Here is an 11,367-nt window from a genome sequence, read left to right on the forward strand (position 1 = left end):
GACTGTTAGGTATTGCATTGACCCCTTTAGTGTCCAGTATCAATTACAACAAGGACTCTGTTAGCATTTAAGTTGACCCCTTGAGTGTCCAGTATCATTTACAACAAGGACTCTGTTAGCATTTAAGTTGACCCCTTTAGTGTCTAGCATCATTTACAACAAGGACTTGCTATTAAGTGGACCCATTGAGTGTCAAGTATCATTTACAACAAGGATTGTTTGTTATTATGTTGACCTCTTTAGTGTCCAGAATCATTTACAACAAAGACTCTGTTAGCATTTAAGTTGACCCCTTGAGTGTCCAGTATCAATTACAACAAGGACTCTGCTAGCATTTAAGTTGACCCCTTTAGTGGCCAGCATCATTTACAACAAGGACTTGCTATTAAGTTGACTCCTTGAGTGATCAGTATCATTTACAACAACGCACTGTTAACTTTTAAGATGACCCGTTGAGTGTCCAGTATTATTTACAACAAGGACTGTTAGGTATTGCATTGACCCCTTTAGTGTCCAGTATCATTTACAACAAGGACTCTGTTAGCATTTAAGTTGACCCCTTTAGTGTCTAGCATCATTTACAACAAGGACTTGCTATTAAGTGGACCCATTGAGTGTCCAGTATCATTTACAACAAGGATTGTTAGTTATTATGTTGACCTCTTTAGTGTCCAGAATCATTTACAACAAAGACTGTTAGCATTTAAGTTGACCCCTTGAGTGTCCAGTATCAATTACAACAAGGACTCTGCTAGCATTTAAGTTGACCCCTTTAGTGGCCAGCATCATTTACAACAAGGACTTGCTATTAAGTTGACTCCTCGAGTGATCAGTATCATTTACAACAACGCACTGTTAACTTTTAAGATGACCCCTTGAGTGTCCAGTATTATTTACAACAAGGACTGTTAGGTATTGCATTGACCCCTTTAGTGTCCAGTATCAATTACAACAAGGACTCTGTTAGCATTTAAGTGGACCCATTGAGTGTCCAGTATCATTTACAACAAGGACTTGCTATTTTGTTCACCCCTTGAGTGATCAGTATCATTTACAACAAGGACTCTGTTAACTTTTAAGTTGACCCCTTGAGTGTCCAGTATTTTTACAACAAGGACTGTTAGTTATGGAATTGACCCCTTTAGTGTCCAGCATCAATTACAACAAGGACTCTGTTAGCTTTTAAGTTGACCCCTTGAGTGTCCAATATCATTTTCAACAAGGACTCTGTTAGTTATTAAGTTGACCTCTTTAGTTTTCAGTACCATTTACAACAAGGACTTGGACGACTTAATTTTAACTTTGAGTGTCCAGTACTATTTACAACAAGGACTTGCTATTAAGTTCACCCCTTTAGTACAGTGTCATTTACAACAATGACTGCTGACTTTTAAGTTGACCTCTTGAGTGTCCAGTATCATTTACAACAAGGACTCGGTTAGCTTTTAAGTTGACCCCTTGAGTGTCCAGTATCATTTACAACAAGGACTCTGTTAGCATTTAAGTTGACCCCTTTAGTGTCTAGCATCATTTACAACAAGGACTTGCTATTAAGTTGACCCCTTGAGTGTCCAGTATCAATTACAACAAGGACTCTGTTAGCATTTAAGTTGACCCCTTGAGTGTCCAGTATCAATTACAACAAGGACTCTGCTAGCATTTAAGTTGACCCCTTTAGTGGCCAGCATCATTTACAACAAGGACTTGCTATTAAGTTGACTCCTTGAGTGATCAGTATCATTTACAACAACGCACTGTTAACTTTTAAGATGACCCGTTGAGTGTCCAGTATTATTTACAACAAGGACTGTTAGGTATTGCATTGACCCCTTTAGTGTCCAGTATCATTTACAACAAGGACTCTGTTAGCATTTAAGTTGACCCCTTTAGTGTCTAGCATCATTTACAACAAGGACTTGCTATTAAGTGGACCCATTGAGTGTCCAGTATCATTTACAACAAGGATTGTTAGTTATTATGTTGACCTCTTTAGTGTCCAGAATCATTTACAACAAAGACTCTGTTAGCATTTAAGTTGACCCCTTGAGTGTCCAGTATCAATTACAACAAGGACTCTGCTAGCATTTAAGTTGACCCCTTTAGTGGCCAGCATCATTTACAACAAGGACTTGCTATTAAGTTGACTCCTCGAGTGATCAGTATCATTTACAACAACGCACTGTTAACTTTTAAGATGACCCCTTGAGTGTCCAGTATTATTTACAACAAGGACTGTTAGGTATTGCATTGACCCCTTTAGTGTCCAGTATCAATTACAACAAGGACTCTGTTAGCATTTAAGTGGACCCATTGAGTGTCCAGTATCATTTACAACAAGGACTTGCTATTTTGTTCACCCCTTGAGTGATCAGTATCATTTACAACAAGGACTCTGTTAACTTTTAAGTTGACCCCTTGAGTGTCCAGTATTTTTACAACAAGGACTGTTAGTTTTTAGTGTCCAGCATCAATTACAACAAGGACTCTGTTAGCTTTTAAGTTGACCCCTTGAGTGTCCAATATCATTTTCAACAAGGACTCTGTTAGTTTTTAAGTTGACCTCTTTAGTTTTCAGTACCATTTACAACAAGGACTTGGACGACTTAATTTTAACTTTGAGTGTCCAGTACTATTTACAACAAGGACTTGCTATTAAGTTCACCCCTTTAGTACAGTGTCATTTACAACAATGACTGCTGACTTTTAAGTTGACCTCTTGAGTGTCCAGTATCATTTACAACAAGGACTCGGTTAGCTTTTAAGTTGACCCCTTGAGTGTCCAGTATCATTTACAACAAGGACTCTGTTAGCATTTAAGTTGACCCCTTTAGTGTCTAGCATCATTTACAACAAGGACTTACTATTAAGTTGACCCCTTGAGTGTCCAGTATCAATTACAACAAGGACTCTGTTAGCATTTAAGTTGACCCCTTGAGTGTCCAGTATCATTTACAACAAGGACTCTGTTAGCATTTAAGTTGACCCCTTTAGTGTCTAGCATCATTTACAACAAGGACTTGCTATTAAGTTGACTCCTTGAGTGATCAGTATCATTTACAACAACGCACTGTTAACTTTTAAGATGACCCCTTGAGTGTCCAGTATTATTTACAACAAGGACTGTTAGGTATTGCATTGACCCCTTTAGTGTCCAGTATCAATTACAACAAGGACTCTGTTAGCATTTAAGTTGACCCCTTGAGTGTCCAGTTCCATTTACAACAAGGACTCTGTTAGCATTTAAGTTGACCCCTTTAGTGTCCAGCATTATTTACAACAAGAACTTGATATTAAGTTGACCCCTTGAGTGTCCAGTATCATTTACAACAAGGACTCTGTTAGCATTTAAGTTGACCCCTTTAGTTTCCAGTATCATTTACAATAAGGACTTTGTTTACTATTGAGATTACACCTTTAGTCCCCAATATCATTTACAACTATGATTCTTGACTATGTTGATTATTTAGTGGCCAGAATCTTTCATAACAATGACCCTATTGGTTATCAGGTGACCCTTTACTTCACATATAATTATATTATAGTAATGAAGCCTATAAATTCAATTTCTTTTAAAAGATTAAAATTGGTTCTTTTTTTCTTTTTCTAAATGGGAACAAATAAATGGGATTATATTTCCACAGTATTACTATTAATAGCATGCATGATACAAGTGTGAAAGTCCCAATGTACTATATATATGACTTTAACCCAAAAATTACTAACACACTTTGCCTATGTTAAAATATTATTATTGTACCTGGCTTTCAATTTTGATAATGTATAAGTAATTTTACTGGGTAAAATAATTAATGCTAGCAAAACAAATAATTTCGAGAAGGATGGTCATCTATGTCATTTTGCATTAGTTGTATATGTGGGAAGAGGTGAAACGGAAACGGTCGTCAGTTATAGGGGATTATTTCTTCCTGGTTTAAATATAACGAAGAAATTTAGTTGAGGTATGTTATATTCACGCAATTGTTGAATGGCATAGCGTCATTTGCTTTGCAGCATTGCTAAGTATAGATAATATTATCAAAAACCAACAATAACATGAATAAGGGATTTGTATGGTGGGTATAAACCCTTGCAACCAGATCGAGGTGGTATGCAATTATTTGGAAGAATCTATAGTCAAACAACGGTTACAATTCAAAGTTCACTGAATGCTCTGTAGAAGAGAGAAGAGTCTAAATTCTGCTTCGAACTGAAATCTGAGACTACTAATAACATAGTAGTCTAGACTAGAGAGAAAGAAAAAAAAAAGAGAGACCGTCATTTGAATACCTCCACTGAAATTATATCATTTTAGTTGGGACAGTCACTTAACATGCTTAATAGACTTTTCCTAGCTTGTAGACATCAATGCATTTTTACTAAAACCGCACATATCTATCTACATTATTCTTTGGATAATTTTTTGGTTAACATTTTTTCTTGCTTTCGTTTCTGTCACGTTTTCATTCCTTAGGAAAACGACAAAAGTCGACTGAAACTGAAATTGAAAAGTGAACTAAAATATCTGTTCCCATAGTATGAAAAGGCATAGTGAAAGCCTACGTTTAAGGGGATATTCAATAAATATTTTGTTTATGTTGAATTCAAATTGACTACAGCAATGTCTCTAAGTTTATTTCCCTATTTTACAGCAGGAATATTGCAATGTTTGGTGAAAAGAGACGAAAACTTTCACTAGCAATTAATGAAGTACTTGATGGAATCGGTGCATCGGACAAAGCAAGACACAGACGACAGATGAAAACAAAGCTAATAGAGGCAGCAATAAACGTCACTATAAAATGTAGGAACGAATCTTTAGTTACATATTCTTTTGGCAGTCTTTCCGAGGGAGCTACAACATTTGACATGAATTCTGATATTGATCAGGTTATGTGTCCTACAAATTGTATTGTCATTCAAAACATGGCAGACTGGGTGCCAAATAAACAGTGTTATCTAATAGTAGCAGATGAATTATCTTTTCCTGGATACGTTAAATTACAGCGTTTAAAAACGGACAAGCCAGAGCCAGACATGGTGTTAGACAGTCTTCATGCGATTGACCAACATGGGCGAATAGTTCTTAGAAACACATGCTTCAAAGATATTACTAACATGCCTAAGTTTGACCAACATGGTCCAGCATTTACTTATGACGAAGAACCAGGATTTCAGTCGAGAGATATTGTATATGGTTTAGTAGTTCCAAAATATCGAATGCAAACGAGCATTTGGTAAAAAAAATCCAGGCAACACAATCTATTATCCACTGACACATGTCTAGCTTTAGTAGTAGCAGTTGGTCACCCATTTAGCTCACAGCTGGAACTAGAATGGAGGCTTTCGTTTTCTTTCCTTGAACAAAGATTAATTCACAGTTTGAATGACACCCAAATGAAATGCTATATCTTGTTGAAAATGATTAAAGGGACATTTATTCAGCCAGTAATTGGAGATTCTTTGTCAAGTTTCCACTGTAAAAATAGTATATTCTACCTCACAACAGAAACAAATAATAGTTTTTGGCGGCCTGACAACATTCTTTCGTGTTTAGAGCTGCTGTTAAGGCGAATTTTGGAGTGGGTTGAAGTAGGAAACTGTCCGCATTATTTTAAAAAGGATGAAAATTTATTTAACAACAAAATTGAAGGTTTGGTCCGTTGTAAACTTGAATTGTTGTTGCGTTGTTTATTACGAAATGAAGGGAAGTATCTACTTAAAATAGCATTTGACAGTTTTGGAGAGGCATTGGCAAAACAGTGTACAGGATTGTGGATTAATTTCAGGCAATACACATCATTTCACAACTTTACCATTCAAAAAAATCTTGACTGCGAGATATTTAATGATTACAACAATGTTGCTAACGCAATGTCATTCAGCAGAAACAGAATATTTCGTCATTTTTGTCGGAATAAGAACACCGGTGTCTCAATCCTCTGCCATTTAGTTGTCATAAAACGACTTATAAAAATCACGGAAAATGGAAAAGACATGGAGAGAAAGTTTGCAAGTTGGATGATTCGTTTCTTAAATACGAGCCGTTGGGCGCAATGCGTTTCTTTGGGGATTTCTGGCAACCTAACTAGTGTGATCAATCTTGCTTTAGATAATCTAGAGAAAGGGCCTAGTCCGGATTTGTTTTCCTCGATTTTAAAAAGAGCTGTTATTTATCATGTAATTGATGATGTTGAAAAGGAGACCAAACTTTTAGATTACGTCCGAAAGAAGAGTTCCAACTATATATGCCAAGTTTGTCGGTGTTGGAATTTCAATGTAAAGGTCAATAAGAATTTTGCTACTTGGCTGTTGGAGGATGAACCTACATTCCAGACTGTAAATGAACAGTGTATGGCATTCTGCGTGCTGTTCTTACCAACTGAAAAACCACTAACATTTGGTCCGTTGATATACGAGTTCTATCGACATGTTGGATCGAGTAAGCATTTTGGTGCTGATCTGAGACTTGGTTTCTGGCATGAATGTTGCGTTATAGACTGTCTTCCCCTGGCATTATTGCTTCATTATTTGATGAATAAAAGAAACAAAAAGTTCCAAAACGCCACAAGAAACTTGGAGAAATTAAAATACGTCATTGTGAATTTCGAAGACTTCGGACACAGAGAAACTGCATGCAACATATTGGCCTGGTGTTATTTTCAAGAAGGGGATCATTTGCAAGGATTCCAATGGTTGAAATATTCTCTACAATTAAGAAGTGAGATGAATGCAGCAAAACTACATCTTGCAATCACTTTCTACAAACTGTTTATCGGTCCGAATATATATTAAACGTCTTCTGGTCTTTGGTTTAAAAAAACAAGAATATCAATGGATAAAAGAAGATGCTCCGTTTTCCTAGAATCGTAGGGAATATCAAGAAGTTTTACATTGTTATGCTATATATTTTTGTTTTCAAAATAGCCGTAGTAAACAAATTTGCAGAAATAAATAATGACTCCTACGAGGAGTCCATTGAGGTGATAGTTATCTTTGACCTTTGTAGATCTTATATTTCTAATAAATTGTGCCGTTTTCATTTCTCTTTATACACTATAATGCTAAAAGTAATAGCAACAAATTAGGTTAATAGGTGAAAAATAAGCATTTAAGGGCAATAACTCATACAAGGAGTCAATTTTCAGTCGTGTGGACCTTTTTGTTTTGTATGTTTTTGTTGCTCCTTAAAATTCCTCTATATATCTGTTATTAACATCAAGATAAAAGCTTTTTATCTATTGCAGTTTTCTATTACAATCATTTTCATATATCTGCAGAGGTTCATCTGACGAAAGATTTTGTCCACTTTTTAAATACTTGAGTGTCTATTTTATTTGAATTAATTAGTTTATGGGAAAGATTTTAACTGATTTAGTCATTAAAAACGATCCGATTCAAGCTAAAATATGAAAAATCTACCAAATATGCCCAAAATGTCACTTTTCAGATGGTTTTTGGAAAAAATGGAAGTGGCCGCATCCGTGTTCATCCTCAACCTTTATATATCATCAAATACAACTTACATTTCAATATTAAGGATGAACACGAATGCGGCCACTTTCGTTTCACACGAAAACCGTCTAAAATTTAACTAAAATGCTAGAATTGTGAAGATTTCAGTAATTTAGCATGACTTAATGGTGCTAGTACCGGATATATATATGCATTGTATTGTCAAAAAACAGCCCATATTTATGTAGCAGAAGCATTCTACTGTGCAATAAATAACTAAAAGTTTACATTTTAACAATTTTGTAAAACTGTTATATTTTGGGGCCAAAAAGGGGTCTTACTGAACCTACTCCTTTATAGGAAACAAAGAAAATATTGCTTAAATGTGTTCCATTGCAAAAAGTAAAATCACAAAAATACTGAACTCCAAGGAAACTTCATCACGGAAAGTCCCTATTCAAATGACAAAATCAAAAGCTCAAACACATCAAACGAATTGATAACAACTGTCATATTCCTGACTTGGTACAGACATTTTCTTATTTATAAAATTGTATATTGAACCTGGTTCTACAGCTAGCTAAACCTCTCATTTGTATGACCGTCGTATCAAATTCCATTATATTGACAACGATGTGTGAACAAAACAAACAGACATAATAGGTAAAAATGTCAACAATACAGCAGTCAACATTGTGTTATGATTTTAATCACTAAAAAGACATATAAACATGTAACAAAGTGGTACATTTGTTTGTAATTGGCAATTCAATGTTCAATTTCGAAATTGTAAAATGAAAGCAATCTTTACCATTCAATGCTCACACACACTTTGTTTTTCTTTTGTATCTGGTGTTGACAAGTATGCCTCCTAAATAATGTTTCATTTGTAGAAGCCTGACCGTTTCAGTTTCTTTGACACACAGATTCAAATGAATGGATTGAACGAGGAAAGCATATGTATTTGCATGTCAAATCTTTTTTTTTAATTCTCCTATGACATTTGTAGTCTAGTGTTTTTGAAAGCTTAATTGTTGAAATTTGTAAATAAATAACATGGATCCTCATCCTTCACAATTGGACAGAAGTTTAGATTCTGTATGTAATTTTTAATCAATAAATTTCAGAATGGAAATGGGGAATATGTCAGAGACAACAACCCGACCAAAGAGCAGACAACAGCCGAAGATCACAAATAGGTCTTCAACGTGCAGCAAAGATTAAAATAGATCTGTAAAACATCAGTGAAAGTCTTGGTGTGCATTTCCTCAATGAAAACTTGAAAAGAATGTTACTAGTGTATATATTCAATAACTGCAAATGAGCTTTTATGAAATCCATAAATTGTATATTTTGTCTTCTTTTTTATGCTCCACCTACGATAGTAGAGGGGCATTATGTTTTCTGGTCTGTGCGTCCGTTCGTCCGTCTGTTCGTTCGTCCGTCCGTCCGTCCGTTCGTTCATCCGTCTGTCCCGCTTCAGGTTAAAGTTTTTGGTCAAGGTAGTTTTTGATGAAGTTGAATTCCAATCGACTTCAAACTTAGTATACATGTTTCCTATGATATGATCTTTTTAATTTTTATGCCAAATTAGAGGGTTTACCGAATTTTGCGGTCCACTGAACATAGAAAATGATAGTGCGAGTGGGGCATTCGTGTACTGGGGACACATTCTTGTTTTTAGTTTGTTTTTGGGCTCAGAAAAGTCTGATGAATGTATTTTACCCTAACTGATTTAATCATTATGAGTTCTTGTGGCAATAATACACCACTTTTAATGCAAGGACTCATAAAACGGTTTTATCTTGCTATATTCTTTATATGGTTGTCTTTAATATGCCAGGATGCTGTATTCTAGTGGTTGTCGGATATCCTAATTGTTTTTGTTTTTTTAATATTAATTATAGTATAAATGAGGCTGAGGGGCCTTGGTGGCCGAGTGGTTTAAGTAGTTACTACTATAATCACTTTACTAGCCATGCAGTCAACACTGAGGTTGTTAGTTCGAACCCCGCTCGTGTGGGTGCACTTAAATTCAATCTTAATTGATTTAAATTGTCAGTTTTCCTATCGAAGGTCGATAGTTTTCACCGGGCACTCCGACTTCCTCCACCATAAAAAACTGCCTGCCAAAAAATGGTGTTAAAAACAAAAACCATAAAATCACAAATCAGGCTGTAGGATTTCTTTGAATTCTTTCACACTTTTATAGATAACTGTACAGTTTACTTTATAATTTGATCTTTGTTGAAGGCTATTGTGTGGCGTAGTCTTTAATTTATGGATAGTTGTCTCAATGGAATCATACCACATTCATTCCTGTCAACTGACCCTTATCCTGCTGTTCACACACCCTAGAGTTTCATCTCGGGATTTGTTTTCCATACTGTATAAACGACATTTCATTGAACTATATTTTTATGCAACTGCAAAAATTAAACAAATATTATGGTCGTATATTGGTATCACGCCATCGTCATCCGAAGACAGATGATTTTCGGTTTATAACTTTAGTATAAGTAAATAGAAAAGGAAAAAATTTAAACACAAGGTTTATAACCACTAAAGGAAGATTGGGATTGATTTTGGGGGTTTTGGTCCCAATAGTTTATGAATTAGGGGCCAAAAGGGTCCAAAATTAAGCTTTGTTTGATTTCATCAAAAATTTAATTATTGGGGTTCTTTGATATGCCAGATCTACCAGTATATTTTGATTCTTAATTTTTATGCCCCACCTACGATAGTAGAGGGGCATTATGTTTTCTGGTCTGTGCGTCCGTTCGTCCGTCCGTCCGTCTGTTCGTTCGTCCGTCCGTTCGTTCGTCCGTCCGTCTGTCCAGCTTCAGGTTAAAGTTTTTGGTCAAGGTAGTTTTTGATGAAGTTGAAGTCCAATCAACTTGAAACTTAGTATACATGTGCCCTATGATATGATCTTTCTAATTTAAATGCCAAATTAGAGTTTTGACCCCAATTTTACGGTTCACTGAACATAGAAAATGATAGTGCAAATTTCAGGTTGAAGTTTTTGGTCAAGGTAGTTTTTGATAAAGTAGAAGTCCAATCAACTTGAAACTTAGTATACATGTTCCCTTTGATAAGATCATTCTAATTTTAATGCCAAATTAGAGAATTTATTCTAATTTCAAGTTTCACTAAACATAGGAAATGATAGTGCGAGTGGGGCATCCGTGTACTGTGGACACATTCTTGTTGGTCCTGTTTTCAAATTGGTCTACATTAAGGTTCAAAGGGTCAAAAATTAAAACTTAATTTGATTTCAACAAAAATTGAATTTTTGTGGTTCTTTGATATGCTGAATTTGAACATGTACTTAGATTTTTTTTATTAAGGGCCCAGTTTTCAAGTTGGTCCAACTTTGGGTCCAAAATTAAACTTTGTTTGATTTTTAACCGGATTTTTGTGACAAAAATGTCGGTTATTGATTTGGGGATGTACGGCGGGCGGGCGGCAATCAAATGTTGTCCGTGCATTAACTCATGAACCCTTCAACCAAAGCTTTTAAAATTTTAATATGATGTTACTGACAACTAAATGAAGGTCAAGTTCAATAATGGCGATTTTGACTTTTACCGTTCAGGAGTTATGGTTCTTGAAAGATTGAAAAATGGAGTTTCCAGTCGTGTCCGTGCATTTACGCATGAACTGTTCTACCTAAGATTCCCAAATTTTAATGTTTTACTGATGACAAAATAGAGGTCAAGTTCAATAATGACGATTTTGACTTTTACTGTTCAGGAGTTATGGTTCTTGAAAGATTGAAAAATGGTGTTTCCAGTCGTCTCCTTGCATTTTCTCATGAACCATTCAACCAAAGCTTTTGAAATTTTTATATGTTGTTACTGATGGCAAATTAGAGGTCAATAATGACGATTTTGACTTTTACCGTTCAGGAGT

General features: G+C 35.4%; 1 long non-coding RNA gene across 1 annotated transcript; it reads left to right on the forward strand.

Moving 5' to 3' along the window:
- Positions 1-3,725: 3,725 nt before the first annotated feature.
- Positions 3,726-7,039, forward strand: LOC139514497 (uncharacterized). Its single transcript, XR_011662626.1, has 2 exons — positions 3,726-3,959; positions 4,650-7,039. It is a non-coding gene; the product is annotated as an uncharacterized lncRNA (long non-coding RNA).
- The last annotated feature ends 4,328 nt before the right edge of the window (positions 7,040-11,367 follow it).

Source organism: Mytilus edulis, chromosome 3 (genome assembly GCF_963676685.1).
Source record: "Mytilus edulis chromosome 3, xbMytEdul2.2, whole genome shotgun sequence".
Lineage (NCBI taxonomy): Eukaryota > Metazoa > Mollusca > Bivalvia > Mytilida > Mytilidae > Mytilus > Mytilus edulis.